The sequence below is a fragment of the Amblyomma maculatum genome, chromosome 1, assembly GCF_055883805.1.
Source record: "Amblyomma maculatum isolate TAMU_Amacu chromosome 1, ASM5588380v1, whole genome shotgun sequence".
Classification (NCBI taxonomy): domain Eukaryota; kingdom Metazoa; phylum Arthropoda; class Arachnida; order Ixodida; family Ixodidae; genus Amblyomma; species Amblyomma maculatum.
In genome coordinates, this window is record NC_139344.1 from 166,689,447 (window position 1) to 166,707,888 (window position 18,442).

General features: G+C 41.9%; 1 protein-coding gene across 1 annotated transcript in view; it reads right to left on the reverse strand.

The window, feature by feature from the left end:
- Hasp (Hig-anchoring scaffold protein) overlaps window positions 1-18,442 on the reverse strand; it is a 550,586-nt gene that overhangs the window by 60,967 nt on the left and 471,177 nt on the right. The window lies entirely within an intron of this gene.

Genomic DNA, 18,442 nt, shown 5'->3' on the forward strand with positions numbered 1-18,442 from the left:
TATTATAAATTCGTCTGAGAATAAGGCAAGGAAATATTTAGCAGTAGCTGACAGTTGCTGTGGTAGTTAAAGTACATTGCAAAAATCCCTTTACCATGATTATTTCTTGCAGCTCCAAAAATTTCAATATCTGTAGTTGCTGAGACTTGAAGCAGACAATGTGAAAAACGACCAACTATGTAGCAATCAAAGGCGAAATTTTTTACCTTTTTACCTGTGAGTTTTCCGACTCTCGATTATGTGGACATTTTCATGGAACCACAGCTGTATGCATAGAACTAACGTTCTCAGTTTTTCAAACCTTTTCATATTCACCGTACTGCTGCTGCAAATAGCCAAACCACTATATAATATGCGCAGTGGAAAATCAGTAATTTAGAATTCAAGGGGCAGAAAATGTGAATCAGACAGAAAATTTTATCCAGAATGGAGCCTAATAAAAGCAAGTTTAATATCATCAGTGGGTTCATTCAGTGCATACGAATGGATGCAATCTCTTACTGTTCTGAGATATCGTCCACTGCCAAAACTTGCACTGCTCAAAGTTTGCACAGCTCATATGTGCTTGCTTTCTTTGCGAATGCAACAATCCTACTTAATTTGCCATTAAGAGACGAGGTAAATGTTTAGAATTTTCGAATGACCCTAAGGAACTGCTGAGAACAAACAGCATCACAGTACTTTTGTCTAATGAACGCTCGAGTTGTTATTCAAAACCATGCGCCAAGGACCATTTTTTTTTTCATTTCATTTATTTTATTTATTTATTAGGGAATCCTTAGCGCCAAGGCATTAGATTGGAGGGGTGTAGGGAATGTACAAAAAGAAGCACACATGACACCTCTGCTCGCAGGTAGAGTTACAAGCATAAAGCCCAAGAAAGAAAGAAAAAAAAGGCAGGGCCGTTCGCCATGTGCATCTACAACTTCAAAAAGAACGCATCATTTGATGTCACACTCACAACATCGCTCAGCAGTCTATTCCATTCTCTAATGGTTTTTGGAAAAAAAGGCATTTTCAACAATTCAGTTTTTGCCGCTAATTCATGGACTTTAAAAACATGGTCAGCACGGTTGGATCTATAAAAAGGCTCCTGCACATACTTTTCGCGTTCAACCTGAACAGTTGGAATAATAAACAGCATGAAATAGCTTCAGACGTAACTTCTTTCGGCGCGTGTCAAGGAATTTTCACTTGAGTGCATCCTTCTTATGTGATGCACTGTAACGAGCCCCGCGTTAAAAACATGCTTTTGCACACATTCTTGGAAATGTTCAAGAAGTGATCCAGAATTGCGAGTGTCTCCGCACACTTTTCTGCAGCACAACACAGTAGCACTAGTGTTTTTTCACAGCTATAACTGCCGCATTTTGAAAGTGGTTCATGCAGGGAAGTGTCCCACAAAATGTAGCCGTTCAGTGAGCTCAAAGAAAAAATATGTAGTGCAAAAAGACATGGACACAAGGAGAGGAGACACACAGTGCAACAAATGGTTATTTTAGTAAAGAAAGGTTTTTATACCTTCATATCACAGTGGACCATCAGGCATGCACTAGCAAAGGTTATCTGACAGATACACAAGTTCCCTTGATAAAAGTAGGACCGAAGGGCTGCTTGCATAATTTTCTTTGAAAAGGGACAATCCACTCTGCTTCAATTATTTCGCATTTTAACCTGTTTTTATGCCCAATTAAAACCACCCACTTTCTGAGATAGGGAATGCATTCACACACATGGCGTGGGTCGACAAATTTATCCAGCACATGATCTTAACGCCCAGCCCATGATCCCAAAGCTTATAACTCAACCTTCATCAACCATCATCAACCTTCAGTTTATACCGCTTATTAAGCCTAATTATGGTGCCTGCCACCCTCTCATTAATACTATAGAATTCATCTATATTACCCACTATATACTTATTGACAAAGAAACCTACTCCTAGTTTTGGCCTCTCCGGTAAACCTCGATAACACAGTACATGCCCATCCTTCAGTACAGTATATGCCTCATTCGGCCTCCTAACTTCACTAAGCCCTTGACATCTCATTTCATATCCTCTAATTCCTCTAACAGCACTGCTAAACTAGCTTCACTAGCTAGGGTTCTGGCGTTAAACGTTACCAGGGACAGGGTGGCCTGTCCAGCGGAGCCAGGAATTCTTAGCACCCCCTGCTGCGTCACACGTCTGACAGCCGCCGTGGTCAGTTACTGAAGGCCAGGGTTTGATAGGACTAACCATGGGAGGTAGCGGCCAATTACTGCTCCAGGGTGGCCAACTGCTATTCTGGTGAGGGAGTGCATTGTCGGAGGTGTTCACCAGCATCAGGTCGCACCCCAAACCTGTTTATGCAATTCCATCTACACGCATTTATTTTTTATCCAGTGGAGAATTGTGTGGCACCGGGATTCGAGCCCGGTCCTCTTGCATGCCAGGTGGATGTTCTACCGCTACACCACCAGTGCACCTGACGTAATTACATTTGCAATTACGTAATCAAACTTTAAACACTACGCTGCTCAACAAAAATATTTTGATTTATTGATACCGTGCATTTGTTTTGATTAGGATAGCCTGTTACCTCATCACTGGCCTAGCCATTTTTATACAAATTATTGAGTATTTGCTTTAACTACTTCATGCATATCTTTACAATCTAGCTTCCCCCACCACCCTGCTTTGGTTTACAAAGTTCATAAATACGACTTAGATTTCTGTTGTCACATTTTATAGAAATAATAGCATGCAATGATGACAACAGAATTAGCCCACGTTTTGAATGTTTGTATTTTTTTTCATCTGAAGTTAGTTTCAGCCTATGTTGGACACTTTTCTTATGGTCCCATATTATTCTGTTTAAATACCCTTAATATGATCTTGTATCTAATATGAGTATACATCATATTCTGTTTTCTAGGTACAACATGTATGAATTCGGGAAGAATCTGCAAGCAGCAAGCTGCAAGTTCAGTGTATTTTTTCATTATATTTTAGAGCATATATAACAATAAAGGCCTTTTTAGATGTGCTAATTTTTTTTACTTCTTTCAAGATATTCTGCGAGTCAGACTGCAGCTGCTGCAGTGCAAGTATTTCATTAAAAATAAAAGTAACAGATCCAAATGACAAAGAAAAGCAGTTGAACTTTGCTTTTGAGGCTCGATTGCAGAGCAGCACAAAGTTTAACCTAAATTCAGCTTTGCTCAGTGTCCTACAACCAAGGCTGTAGGAAATTCTAAATTAATGTATTTCAGATTCACATAGCTTAAATGATAATGATGGATTCATATAGCATATATTGATGGCCTAAATATGCTTTATGCTGAATGATAAATAATGTGTAACTGATGCTGTACTGTGCAAAAAAGTGCTTAATGCCACTGAACCGTGAAGTGAAAACACGTCATGTTGTCATATTGATGCTTTAAATGGTTTTCAGACTGACAGAACAACTGTCAATATGACGGTACATTGTACAATGGCATATTGATGACTTCATCGTATTCCTAGTTTACAGTCCGTCAAAATGATTAACAGCACCATCATATGAAAATGAAAGCTAGCCGTCAGCCGTCATACTGATGACCTACTGTATTATACCAAATAATGAAATGAACTGTCATGTTTTAAGTACATTATATCAAAATGATCAAATGCACTGTCATTTGGAAATGATGGTCAGCTGTCATATTGATGGCTTAAATGTATTCCAGGTTGACACGTAAACATCTAAATGACTAAAAGCACCATCAATTGAAATGACGGATAATGCTTGGAAATAGAGCTGCCAAGAAGTTTCCGTCCTTTTGACCAATTTTTTTTTTACAGTGTAGCAGAGAAACCCTATTACTTTCTGTGTAGTACCCCACGTGACTGCATGTCAGCAAAATATAGCTGATTTTCATAAGTGTGCACTGTTCTTTTTATTCTAGGAGTGCTTGTAATATTTTATTATATTAAATTTTGCATTTTCTACACTGCGTCCTTAAATAAAAACCACCCCTCCTTTTGCACTGCGAGAGGCATGCTTTCAGGTTTTGACACTAGATGGCACCACAGTGTTTGGAATTCTGTTGATGAAGCGGTGATAGTGCCCACAAACACTTTCGTCGACGAGGCGTGCGTTATTGTGCCGTAACAGCATTGAGTGGGAAACTGAAAAAGACATTACTCTAAGCACGAAATCTCTAATTACTGTCTGGCGTAGTGAAATTTATATTTGCTTTCGATACGTTTTTTTGTCGACGACCAGTCGTCATCATGGTCGCTGCTCATGGTTTCCAGCATCGGACTATATAAAAATGGGCGCATGCACTGATTGAAAAATTCTCTGTAAACTTTTTCTACAGCGTTTGTACCAAAACCGCTATGGAATCGAACATTGTAGACATCAATTTTTACATTGCGGCAAAAAAATTTCATACCTAAATTCCAGTGTTCTGTCCCTTTAAGCGGATCGTGTCTTTCGTTGAGTCGTCTATAGAGTTCGTGGTAAGACAGCTGTTTTGATGGTGACCGAGAGAACCAGTTGTAAATTTCGCTCACCAATTATTCGAGATTTCTCGAAAGTGCTACCGCCATGGCACTCAAAACCGCCAAGTGCAGTGAATGGCAAACACACCTGACCAACAAGAGATGAGAAACATCCATCTTAAGCTTCTGATACACTCCGTTATTGACACCTACCATCACACTGGCGTTGTCTGTTCCTATTCCCATCATTCTGCGGAAGTCAATTCCAAAATGAGCCAGGCACTTTTTCACTGCATCAGCGATTAACTCAGTTTTCTAGGTCACACTACTTTGTCCATCGTTTCGTTTTAGTACACAATGAGGACGCCCAGTAGCTTGGTCACAGAATTATCCGTTGATTCAGAATCAGGCCGTATCTCCCAGATCCTAAGTCTGATAGCAAATCCTCAATGAAGTAACGGTATAAGACATTCTTGATCAAATCACTGCACTTTGATCAAGAATTGGTGAAGCTAGAGATGCTTAACTCCCTCGCTGTTGCAAAACTGACTACGGCACAGCTCGCCAAGGTGGTCTGAAGCCATAACTGCAGAGTGCGCGCATACGAATAATGCAAGGGACTCATCGGCAGTGCGTGACTTGTCACACTTGCGACTTACAAGTTCTAAGGTCATCTGCCTTCCGGAAGTAAACGGCGCTGTAGCCGAGAGGTGCTTCCCATGAAACACGAAACGTCTAGAAGAAATCTCGAAACAGCTATGAATGGCTGCAAACGTTTTGTTCTTGCTTGAACGTCTCATAGCCATCGACAGTACAAGTGTTTTACTAGACTTCTTCAAAACGTCCCTTCTGAAAACATTCCAAGACTTAGCTAGGTATTTTATGGGCGGTTGAAACAGGTGGCACCGCGGCTGACAAATGCATCAAATTAGCAGTATTTAACATGAATCTGTGCTTTGTGCTCTGCATTTGCATTGGATACAGTGCGAAAAGCATGACGCCTACTGCAGCACGACCAAACGCAGTCATTCACATTTCACCCATGCTAGACATAAGAAAAATAATGTTCGAAGAAGTACTTGTCATTTTAATCCACATATCATGCCACGGACGCATATGTAGGGCACTGTCTGCCAGCACCGATCAAGGTTCTTCAGCCTGGTGCTATGAAACAGACAGGCTGGTTCACTGTATGTTGTGTACATAACTAAAATCACTCACATTTGAGAGTAACGAACACACAAACAACACAAATGATCCCACATTTACAGTACGACTAAACGTGCAACATGCATACATAGTTTTTTTTGTTCAAAAATGCTCAACGAAATGCACGAGGCGAGACTAACTGCGGTTGGCTTCTGCTGCCGTCAACTTTTCGCGCAGCCATAATGTAAACGCAGATGTGCGTGAGTAGTCAGAAAACTAAATTTGTTATTTAACAAGTATAAAATTTTATAAATTGCTATATTCGCTGGTATTATAACTAATCTTTTGAATTATTTTAACTATTGAACGGCAAGCGTCACTTGTAGGTTGGCTAGTTTGTGCGAAAAACTGACGACAGCCGAAGCCAACCGCAGCCACAGCCAGTTCCATGCTTTCAATTGTTTAAACGGTTGAAACCGTTGTTGAAACTGTGTGCGCGTGCGGCATGCGTAGCGCATTTGGTCGTACATTCTGTGAATACAGAACAATTTGTGTTTTCTGTGGCTTCATTACTCTATCGTGTACGTGATTTTAGTAACTTTGGCTGTAATGGATTGGCATTTGTGTGACTGCTACTGCGCAGTCTTCACCAATTTCAGGCGCTCTGCAGCAAAAGTCATCGAGTTCTTTTGTTTTAGCACGGTCATTGTGAGTAAAAGTCCTGCATCCGTACTGCATTTTGCTGGAGTGTGGAGGCGAGTGTGGGTACCGTTCCTAGCTCCTGCGGCACATTGTTTCCAAGTGTGAGTAAATGTGCTTCCATATTTTCAGTTTGACCTGTGTTCACTCTCATGTGGGGAACTTTGTAAGCTGCGTTTTTTCCTCAGTTGCTGCCGTTATGTACGCAGCTGAAGTCTCATTTGCAGTCGGCACAAAAGCTTTAGTGCCCTACAACTCCCTTTTGATTAAGGTGAAACTACACAGTGATAGAAAAAAAAACAAAAGACTATTAATTGCTTCTATGCATTTTTATTTCCATAAACATGTTTCCTCACTAGGCATGCAAGAAGAGTAGCAAGACTGTAGCTAGTATTGCTTTTGTCAGTCACTTGTGCAGTGAGGGTGAACAGTGGGATGCATGTGGAAGAGCACTGGAGAGTTCAGAAAGGCAGACTGAGCAATTCATGATAACTGCATGCAGTTTATATTTTGCATGATGAAAGCTGCTTGTCAAAGGGAGAGGTTAGAGCTGTTAAGTCATTCTGAATTTTGATATGTTACGAGAGTATCTTGCTTGGTTTCTCACATATTTTTGTTGCCTGTCTTAAGCAAATATCAAGGTATGTTACAGCTTTATATTTTGTCCTTTGTAGATGCTGTCTGGAAAAATGTCGACCAGTATTTGCCATCAGACATGGACCTACGTTCTGCAGTTATAGCTTGGCTCAAAAGCTACCCCGACACATTTGACCACCACCATGAATAGGTACTTTTTTCTGTGTGTCATAATTTATTTCTCACTTGTTTTAGTGATTTGTTCAGGGTAAGCCTGTTCACAGTGTTGATAGTGTTTATCAAAGTCTGAAATGCCCAGGTAATTACTTTTTCATTTATTTAAGAATGAGTTACACATGGGATTTTTCAGCGTAGGTGCGGGAATATGAGAAGAAATAGAAGCACAGGAGATGAAATGTCAGGGCAAAAATCAGAAGTAAATATAATAAACTTCTCTTTGGCAGTAAACAGAGGGAATAATAATTGAAAGAAACGCAAACCAGGGGTATCACAGTCAGTGACAAATGTTAAACGAAATGAAAAGTACAACCCAATAATACAACAATGCAGTTTTTAGCGAAAACTTCACTTCTTGTAACTGAATCTTAATATTGCTGTAAGGTTTCAATTTTAATAAGCTTATTCCATTCTGTTACTAGTTCTTGGAAAATGACTGGTCAAACAAGAGTAACGAATAAAACACAGCTCTTGTGCTTAATCATTGGCAAAATAGTCTTTTAGATTCTGATGAGCATTTAGCTTTCTAAGTAAAAAAAATTGAGAAGGCAGTGTACTACAGGGCTAATTAAAGTGCCATTTGGTAACTGTATAAGTATGATGAACTAAGTTAATGCTGCTCTCTAGAATTGAAGTGATTGTGAAAAATTTTCGGAATAATCGACTTCAGACGACTCTGCTCCACTCCAGTTGTATGTGCTGTACTACGGCCGATGAATACAACAAAAGTCAGGTTTGCTTCAGAAAATATATATATCATTTGTATGGTGGGAGTTCATTAAAAAAGTGTTCTGGCTTTGTTCACCTTAAGTATAGCAGACTTGGTGGGAGTTCATTAAAAAGGTGTTCTGGTTTTGTTCACCTTAAGTATAGCATACTTAAAATTAATATGTAAAAAATTGCTGAATATGAAATTAAAATAAAGAATACTGCATCCAGTGGAGATGTGTCAGCCAGTTAAACAGGGTGTCAGCAAAGAAAGATGCTGGTGTCATATTCCAGTTATGAGCAGAGGGCAGTTTGTGTGTTTATGGCTAGTAATAGTCGAGACCTGGCTACCTGCGATGCTGAATGCTTTAATGCTTTCTAGTATCTGCCTGTGGAATTGTCAATGAAACATCACTTTGTTGTAATTCATGCTAGTTGCTCTGGCAACTAGCATGCATTACAACAAAGTGCAGAGTGGGTCACAGAAGTAACTCAAGTTACTGACATTCTAGTGGAAATTAAGAAGAAATGGGCATGTGCAGGACATGTAGTGCGAAGAGAGGATAACCGATGGCCGCTTAGGGTAACAAACTGGATTCCAAGGGAAGGAAAGCGTAGCAGGGGGTGGCAGAAAGTTAGGTGGGCAGATGAGGTTAAGAAGTTCGCAGGGGTCAAGTGGATGCAGCTAGCACAGAACTGGGTTAAGTGGAGAAATATGGGAGAGGCCTTTGCCCTGCAGTAGGTATAGTCAGGCTGATGATGATGATGATGCTTGTTGCTCAGTCTTTCACAGTCTGCAAAAGGGCTCAACAGCCTAGTTTGGTATTTATTAAGTGTCCTGTTCATTTTGACTTTTTCAGTTATTTTTATTTGATTTGGGACTTCCTAAAGGATGGATAAATGTCCAACAATAATGTACTGCAAGGCAGCAGGGTCGCCGCGTGTGTACAATTCGTACAATTCATGCTGAAACATATATATTGAATGATTGCAACAGCAAGCCTTCATTTTTGTTTGCAATAGGTAAGCAGGCTCATGCATTAATTAACTTTCCATTATCACTTCATATTCTTTTTCATGTGTGCAGGCATCTTCCTGGTTAGAGATGGAGCAGAGATGGGCAATTCGTGCAGAAACCCTCATATTGGATAGTAGTTCACCTGTACCAAGGCTTCATTTCTGTTTACTTGAGGTAAACCAATTAATGTGCATTAATTAGCCCTGTTAGTACTTCACATTCTTTTTACATGTATGCAGGCACCTTAGTGACAGATGCGTCCAGCTTAAGACTGGAGCAGAGAATGGCAGTTGTGTTGATTGTTTCTGGTAAGCTGGAGTAAATGCATTTCATTTTTATTTGTTCACTTTCTTTTGCATCTTGGCAGGCATCAGGGTGAATATAAGTCTCCTTTTCTCTATTCCCTTTGGCTAATGATGAATTCTACAATCGTTCTGGTTTAATGAAGAGAGCTGCCTGCTAATTCTAATTAGCATTTTATTTAAAGCATTAGTGAGTCGCAAGTTGGTTTTGCATACTGTAGATTGCAGTGCTGTACTAACAGGGATGAGTCAAGAAGAGCTCTGACTAGCAACTGTATTTTATGGCCCTCAACCAGATTACATAGGCATAAGTCCAGAACAACAAAATGAAAAACCAACGCATCACTTTACGCATCCATGGCACGGTTATCATATTTCTTTCTCATTCCTCCAATCTTGCATCTTATCATTGGCATTCAGAAATGACATTTGTTTTTTGCGAATGCACACAAAGGGGTTATTAACACATCTGCACATTTTCAGATCGCCAGAGCACCTACTGTCACCTCTGTGGTGGTGCCCCAGCACTTGCGAAGAATAGCTCTTTCAAGGGCAGGGGTTCAGCACTTGCACTGGCTACAGTCTAAGGCAAGTTCCCCTAAATTTGGGCCCCTTAGGTATCTTTTTTGTTCTTGCAATTGTGTTCAGATACCTCCCTGTTTGGCCTGTGTAGATGTTGCCGCACAGCAGGGGAACTGAATACATCATAACTTTGCAATCTGCAAGATGCAGATGGTGCCTCATCACATAGTCAGGCTCACATTTGGTGTCAGAATTCACACCATCGCACAACTGATGCAGTTTCTTCAGGGCTGAGAGGAAAATATCTATGACCGCTCTATTTCTTATCTTTTTCAATTTGTGGGATACCACATGTAAGTAAGGTATCACAGCTACCTTTCTTTAATATTCATTTGTGGTGGGTCCATTTTGCATTTAAGTATGCTGTTCACAACAATAATTAGGGGATGAGGTGGATATCCGGCTTGATCCAGACGATGCACTTGCCTCTGAAAAGCTTCTTTTTTATGGGGCCCATGACTTTTCAAGAGTGCTGATAAAGCACGACTTCACAATGGCTCTTTACAAGCTTCATGTGAGCTGAGGCATACGAAAGGACTGGTTTGTTACCCCTCGGTTCACAGGCCCAGCACACGTGTTGAGAGCTGAAGTACAGTCCCAAATTTAAGGACCTAATGTGGCCATCAGCCGGGTGCTCGGAAGCCATCATCAACGGTAAAAGACACTGTCAACAATAATAAAACTTCGGACACTCGTGTGTTCACACAACTGTTCTTGTTATTCAGGAGCTGCTTGGAACTTGAATTCCACCTTTCCACAGTTTAGAGACCACATTGTTTCTCAACGAACCGGATTTGCATTGGTTCTTGTGTTGCGCCCATCTTGAGCGACATGCCTTTTGGTCGACGTCGGCAAGATACAGGAATGATACGCTAAGTTTGGTAGAGACCCTGTTTTTATGTTTGTTGTTGCTTGTTATCCTCAATGACGACAACAGTTGTGCAAACACATGAGTGTCTGAACATTTAGCAATGCTTGCAGATTGTTTTCGACCACTGATGGTGACTCACGAGCACCTGGTTGACGGTCACATTAAGTTCGTAGATTTGGGACCATACTTCGGCTCTCAACACGTTTGCTGGGCCTGTGAGCCGAGGGGTAGAAATCAGTCCCCCCGTATGCCTCAGCTCACTCGAAGCTAATAAAGAGTCATTCTGAAGTCGTGCTTCGTGAGCGCTCCTGAAAAGTCATTGGAACCGTAAAGAAGAAGCCTTTCAGAGGCAAGTGCGTCGTCTGGAGCAAGTCGGATATCCAGCTCATCTCTTAATTGCTGTTGCGGAGAACATACTTAAACAATCGTGAAAGAGGCTCACCAAATATGAATGCCGAAAAAAGGTAGCTGCGATACCATGCTTACATGCGGTACCACACAAATCCAAAAAGATAAGAAATATAGTGGGGGTTGATATTTTCTTCTGGGCCCAAAAGAAAGCTGCTTCAATTGTGCAAAGACACCAAATGTAACCCGGCTGCATGACAAGACACCGTCCGTGTCTCATAGATTATGAAAACAATGTGGTGTGTTCAGTTCCCCTGTCATGTAGCAATATCTACATAGGCCAGACAGAGAAGTGCGTGAACACAACATTTTAAGAACATAAAAGAAATCTAAGGAGTTCAAGCACAGGGGAATCTGCCTTACATTGTAGCCAGTGCAAGGACTGCACCTCGGCCCTTGACAGAACAGTTATTCTTCTCAAGTATCAGGACACCACCACAAAGGTGATCATAGAGGCTCTGGAGATCTCAAAATGCACAGATAAATGTGTCGTAACCCCTCTTTGTGCATTAGCAAAAAATAAATGTCATTTCTGAACACCAATGATGAGATGAAAGATTGGAGGAACGGGACACAAAGGAGATAATCGTGCCACGGATGTGTAAAGTGACGTGTTGGTTCTATTCTTTAAACCTGCTACGTATGTAATCTGGTTCAGGGTAATATAGAATAGAGCTGTTAGTCAGTGCTTGTGTTTGTGTTCTTCTCATCTCGTCCTTGTTACTACTGCACTGCGATCCCCAGTGAGCATTTTATAATGACCCAGCAGTGAATACTCAAAGCAATAGTTATTAATAGCCCTTTCACCATTTTTATGTTTGCTGTGTATACATACTTGCCTCAGCAGCAGCCTAGCAGCAGTTTCACAGTGCTTTTACAACCATAAAGTATACATGTAATAGATGAAACCAATTTTCTTGCCCTCGCCAACACGGTTTTTCATAGGCGAGGCTTTAAGGCCAGTTTCATTTCGTTTACATATTTAGAATGGTGCTTGTTGTTGTAAAACATGCTTGCATAGTGGTCTTCATACTGAAGTGAAAATAACTTTTAAGCATTTTTGTGAGCAATTATGGCACTGTGTATTGCATGTTTCTGAAAAGAATTGGCAGTTTAAATTTTAATGTCACTGGATTTTAGGACCATGATTCACTACTGTAATTATTTAAAGTTCTACTTGAGGCTATTTTGGAAAGAGGAAAACAAACAGTAGTTGGCATTTTAACCAGTACTACTTTTGAATATCACGTAGGGGTTTGCAGAAAAGGGGATGATGGTAGAGATAAAAGAGAAGCAGACTTCATGTTCTTCAAGGAGCCAAAGGCCAGTGGAGTTTGCATGGGTGAATTTTGTAGTGTATTCCTGCTTGAGCATTTTGTCATCTCTTGGTTGCAGCTCATTTTCTATGTGACTGTTGTCTGACTGCCATACCTATTCTGGCAATGCAGGTAGTTCCACTCTCCTAAGGCAGTGCTTGCTAAGGACCATGCAGTGCAATCCTCCAGTGCTAGTTCAACATTGTGGACTGCTTGGGTGCCCAAGATACAAGTGCTGAATGTGAAGCAGAGTCTGCGTCTATTATTGTGCAGGCATGCTATTCCTGCATTGGTGCTTTTTAAGTTTTCACATCCCAGAGACTGTGGGCCATATATTATTGGTGTGCCCAGTGTATGCAGGTGAAAGAAGTGTGCTAGCCGCTTCCTTGAAGCATTTGGACAAGAGGCCTTTGTTGGAGGAACTGCTGGAGGAAAGCAGTGCTTGCTAAGAACCATGCAGTGCAATCCTGCAGTGCTAGTTCAACATCGTGGACTGCTTGGGTGCTCAAGATACAAGTGCTGAACGTGAAGCAGAGTCTGCGTCTATTATTGTTCAGGCATGCTATTCCTGCATTGGTGCTTTTTAAGTTTTGGCATCCTAGAGACTGTGGGCCATATATTATTGGTGTGACCAGTGTACAAGCATTTGGACAAGAGGCCTTTGTTGGAGGAACTGCTGCTGGGCGCTTGGCAGGACAAGGGGAAGGATGTCCAGGCAGTGTGTGCTCTTTGCCGTTTTTTTGCACACCAGCAGGCTTGATTTGCACTTGTGAGGCAAGCTACTGTGCCTGTATATATATTTCATATGCCTTCTTCCACATCGTCACCCATCATGATCTTCTTTCTTCTCCCCTTCCCCTTCCCCAGTGCAGAGTAGCAGACCAGATTTGAACTATTCTGGCCAACCTCTCTGCTTTTCCTTTCAATAAATCCATCTATCTATATCAGTGCAGAACTCCTTGCCTAAATTTTAGGCAATAAAATGCGTGTTCACAAAAGTAAATGTGAAGTGTTAGTTTTCTTATGCTTAGTTACACACGGCGCAATATTTCCACTGGTATTACAGATCAGCTCTCAAAGTTGCCATGTATTTGTTACAGCCATCATGTAGTTTGCATGTCTACATCACTTGCAACTGAAGCATTTCTCTTCTGCCTTTGCATAACCTCTTGGGACAGCACTATTTTTGGGATAGCATATTGAATAATTGTCATGCAAAATGTTAATGAGAATTTTTAAAAAGTGCCAATATTGGACAGCCATCCAGCTATTTAGTGAGTGCAGAGGATGTGTTTTTTGTGCTTTTTTGTATTACAAAGGAGCTAACTTACAAAAAGATCCAGATGTTTGATCCACCGTAAGGCATAGGGCACAGAAAATGTGGCTGTTGTGCATGCTAGGATCACTGAATGGCCAGTATAGTTGGGATAAAACTTTGCTTGGCTACAGAGGTGCACCAAATAGTGCATGATTGCTTTTTGCAGTGATCAGGGGAGGATTTAGCGAAAAAGCTATGAATGTTCAGCATATGTCTTGAAATGTTCTTGCAAGATGTTTTTAGCCAACTTTTAGTGTAAAGTTAGCACAGCTACAGAAGGCTTCAGGCCTGCTACAGATAGATGACAGATATGACTAAACTTCTACTAGATTTTAGCTTGGTCTAGCCGAGGTGTTTATTAAATGTCACCTAGTCCTTTTTGTAATTCTTGGTTCTTCGTTGTGGTGTGCACAACCAAATCCACATGCTTGGCAGAAAGCTTCATCTTGCAGTAATGGTATTGTGCTCGCCTGGCATCATTTGGAACTTCCCGTAACTAGTCCCTAAGCCTAGGGTCTTGCAGCCACGTTTTCCTAAACTTCTGCACATACTTCACAGGTCCCATTTCGCCCGGAAGGTTCTAGGATTAGGTTCAAAAGTGCCACAGAAGTCGATTCAAGGCATGTTCCGATGTTCCCCACAGTAGCATAGTGGCATCTCAGCAACATCTTGCACTCACAGCGACATAGTGACGTTTTCTCGCAGAAGTGACTAGAATTTTGAGACACGTTTACTGTTCAGAAATAAAATATAGAAATACCAAAAACTGCCAAAAAAAACAGCCAGAAAGGCTTAAAGGGCAACTCCGGGGGTTTTTGGACATTCGAATATTGTAGTGAAATTTTTACCACAGGTTCTTCTCTCCGTCCTGACGCATTCTACAAAATTTGGGTGCCGTACGATAATCCCTTCACGCGCAATGCGGCTTTAAAATATGCCGTTTTCATGGCTTAAGTTGAGAGTATTTCTGCGGGCAACACTGAGTTTCTGACGTCACAAACAGTATACAGGCGTTAATGTCTACTTCCCGCGTGATTATGAAATTGTGAGGTTTATATTTAACTACCTCAGACATTTTATGCAGTGCGTCATGATTTTCATACTTTATTTTCACCATCCAACGCACGTACGAGTGTTTTTCTAATACTGAGTGTGACGTCACCATTTCGTCAAATGTGACGTCGTTTCTGGCCGTGAAATCAGTTTCGGTTTCGGTTTGCTGTTTTTCTTTTTTAAAAATACTTCTAATTGGAATTTTGAAAAACGGTTTTTTGTGTCAGAGTCAGGACGTGCCGAGGAATGTAATTCAATTAAAAACACAAAATGATGAAAAAACCACCGGAGTTGCCCTTTAAAAACTGCTAAAAATCCACGTCCCACAGTGCAGGATTTTCGCCTGCTAAATAGCGTAAAAACCCGCTAAATTTAGCCGGAAAACCACAAAATTGGCAGCACTGGTGGCAACAAACTGAAGTCTACCGACAGTACAGTGTACTAGAATACTTTGGGTAGTGGAAAGAGCGGCGGTCAGCGCGTGAGGCACTTCATGTTAACTCTACCAGGTGGCGCTAGCGGCGCCTAACCGAGCACCTTTCAGAGACCGACCGTTGCCAGGCAGCAGCAAGCACGGAAGTTTTCTTTATTTTTGCCAAATGTATGCGTAGTACTCCCGATGCAAACGTTCTTATTTACTTATGAGCGAATTAATCGAAGTAATATGACTTCAGCAAGGCCAAGGTTTCGTCAGATTACCTCAGCTGAGCAGACGCGCAAGGCACGAAATGCGTAAAGCTTCGCGTTTACTTCAGTAACCAGTCAGACTTTGCTCTGAACAGTAACGTCTGCGTCATTTTACTGGCGGGTTAGTACGAGCAGTTCCTGCGAGTGGCAAACAGCACGTTCCGGGCCACTTCGCACTCCAGTTCTCTTATCGCAGGCGCTCTGCTAGTGTCGCAGCATCGCCAGTAATGTAGTGATAACATCACAATTGCGCCAAATTTCACTGCAGCTATTATAAGTTAGTGGTCTAAGGTCAATGCCAGGTGTTCTGCGCGTTTTTCTTTTTGTAGTATCCCATCCCTGGTGTCGCCAACCTCTCTCTGTTGTTGTGATTTTGTCTTATTCTTCAAACACGCAGGTCGAAGCTATCATTTTATTTATTACTGAAGCTGATAAAGTTAGAATTGAGGAAAAACACCTTTACACACCAGACATTTATTTAAAATCATTGGTTCAAGACAAGTGTAGTAGGTATAATCACAATACAATTTGCTCAAAGCTGGTGTTTGAAACTGTTCACACAAAAGCGCAATGCAATGAAATAAGGTTCCCTGAAAAACAATAGCAAGCACGCCCATTGCAAACAATGGCAATGGCTGTTTGATGAAGTTCTAGAGCTTCTACCATGGACTTCATTTCAACTTCTTTCGCTTTTTTTCCATGAAAATAAGGGCGAGCGAAGACCCGTTTTCTGTCGCCTGCAGTAAACACCCCATTGGACCACGAATGACCGTCGGACATCCGATTTAGATCCGAACGTCCGCGACCGCATTGGGCCGTCCACTGGGCGTACACTGAACGTCTTTTTCCGGACATTAACAAAGCCCACCGGTAGTAAGCCATCGGAGGTCCTGCGGATATTTGTTTTTGGATGTCCAGCAACTTCAAACCAACGAAAGTCCAGCGGATTCACTATTTTGGATGCATGAACAGTCCGTCGTGTTATAATACTCTGGACGTCCGTTGTACGTTTCTGCACGATTGACATTTTTGAAACGCACTCATATGTGTTTTCGTTATAAAGTAGAATGTTACATGCGTCAAAAATAAGTATTTTTTGCATTTGAAGGTACCATATGTTTTCTGCTCTGTATATCTGTCTAGAGTTAATACACGTCCATCTCCGTACGGCGGCCCTCTGCTACAGCCAACAATAGCCACTGCTAGCCGATCCGATGCTCGAGCGCGCGCGCGGCGCTCGTATCGCTGTCTCGCTTCTTCGAAAGTCGTTGCTGTCGAACGTCACTTGCGTGACTCCTGAGAGCGGTAAGACCGATTTTTTCGTTCTGTAGCATAGCCCTATTGCGTACTTTTGGGTATTTCTTTTCTTTGCAGGTTTCGTACGTTAAGCTAGCTGGAGCCAACTGTGATGAAAAAGCTTCTTTCTTTGTGGGTTTCTGGACCGTTAGGAGTACGTTTTGGACCACTTAATCGTCAAAATTTCAGTGAGCAGAGCAGTCAGTTGCATAGCTTCATACCTCGAGAATTTCCTCGCAAATCACGAGGGCTTGAAGATCTAGAGCGTTGGAAGGCTTCTGAATTCAGGCTTTTTCTCTTCTACACTGGCCCAGTCATCCTGAAGTTTTGTTTGTCAGACAACTTGTACCAGCATTTTCTCTTTCTTCATGCTTCCCTTTCCATCCTTGCTAACAAGGTTCTCTGTCGTCAGCATGCTGCATATGCTGGTAAGCTTCTGAGGTGCTTTGTTTCAGATTTTGGTGATCTGTATGGAGAAGAACATATTTCCTTCAATGTACATTGCTTAATACATCTGTCTTCTGATGTTGAAAGACATGGTGAGCTGGACTCCTTCAGTGCATTTCCATTTGAGAACAACATGCAGGCCATTAAGAAATGCCTTCGCAAACATGGGAAGCCACTAGAGCAGTTGCAGAATAGGATGGCTGAGGCAGATCCCAAAGCGCAATGTGTGTTCCATGAAGCCGTTAACGCTTTTCGGTGAGAGTTAAGGCACACTCACAAAGTACAGCGACAAAAGAGGCGACGTACGAACACGCAACCGGGACCGGGCGTCCCATCCTGGACGCGCTTCCCTCTCATGCTCCTGGTTTTCGTCCTTGTTGCGCTGTCGAACGGCCAAACTTTGCACACTAGGCGGTCCGTATGTCGGCTCCGCTTTGAGTCAACGATGCGGCCTTGACAAGGTCTGAGCTCTTCGTAGTCGGCTAGCCGTCGCTCTAAACTGTACTTCAGCTTGCAGTGTTTGTTTTATGGGAACACATAAAAACGGCGCCAAGAAGATGGGGTGTTCGATAGCCCTCTGCATAGCAGCTTGCCAGCTTGACTCCTTCGCTTTCTTACAGAAACAGTACAAGGCAAAAAAAAAAAGAAAGAATCAGAAGAACGGAAAGGCAGAAAGGTTAACTAGGCAAAAAAGTGCACAGCATCAGGAGCCTGTAGCTCTGAACTTGAGTCTGGCTTTTGGCATGGCGGGAGTTAAACGCAAAAGAACAGAGCTGAACGTAGGCGCGAAGAAATCTGTGAATACAAGCGGCAAAAGCCATCTCAGTCAATCCAAGCTGCGAGGGACTAGTATCGACAGCTCAGCTGTTTCCTCGCCTCAGGAGAATCTCAAGCAGCTACTTAGCGGCTACTTAGCTCAGTGAAGAGCACATTTTGGAAGTGGCGGTGAGTAGAGAATCAGACGCTGATTCATCGCCCAGTGGGGAGTTCGTGCTCGAAAGTTCGACCAACACAAAGCCCAACATCACGGGTGTCATGGTAAGCGAGTCGCTTCAGGCTGCACTACAATTTTTCGAAGACAACAATGACAAGGATAATGCACTCAAATGTGCCGGTGTTCTGTGAAATTTTGAGTCCAGTGCACACCGTTATGTACAAAAGCAGTCGTTAATTACAATTCTCTTTTCTTAATAAAATCCTTTTTGTTGTTATTCATGACTCGTTATTATGGATGACCCGCTTTATGGACAGTTTTGGTCGGGAACCAAAGTGTCCATATTAACGAGGCACGACTGTATTTA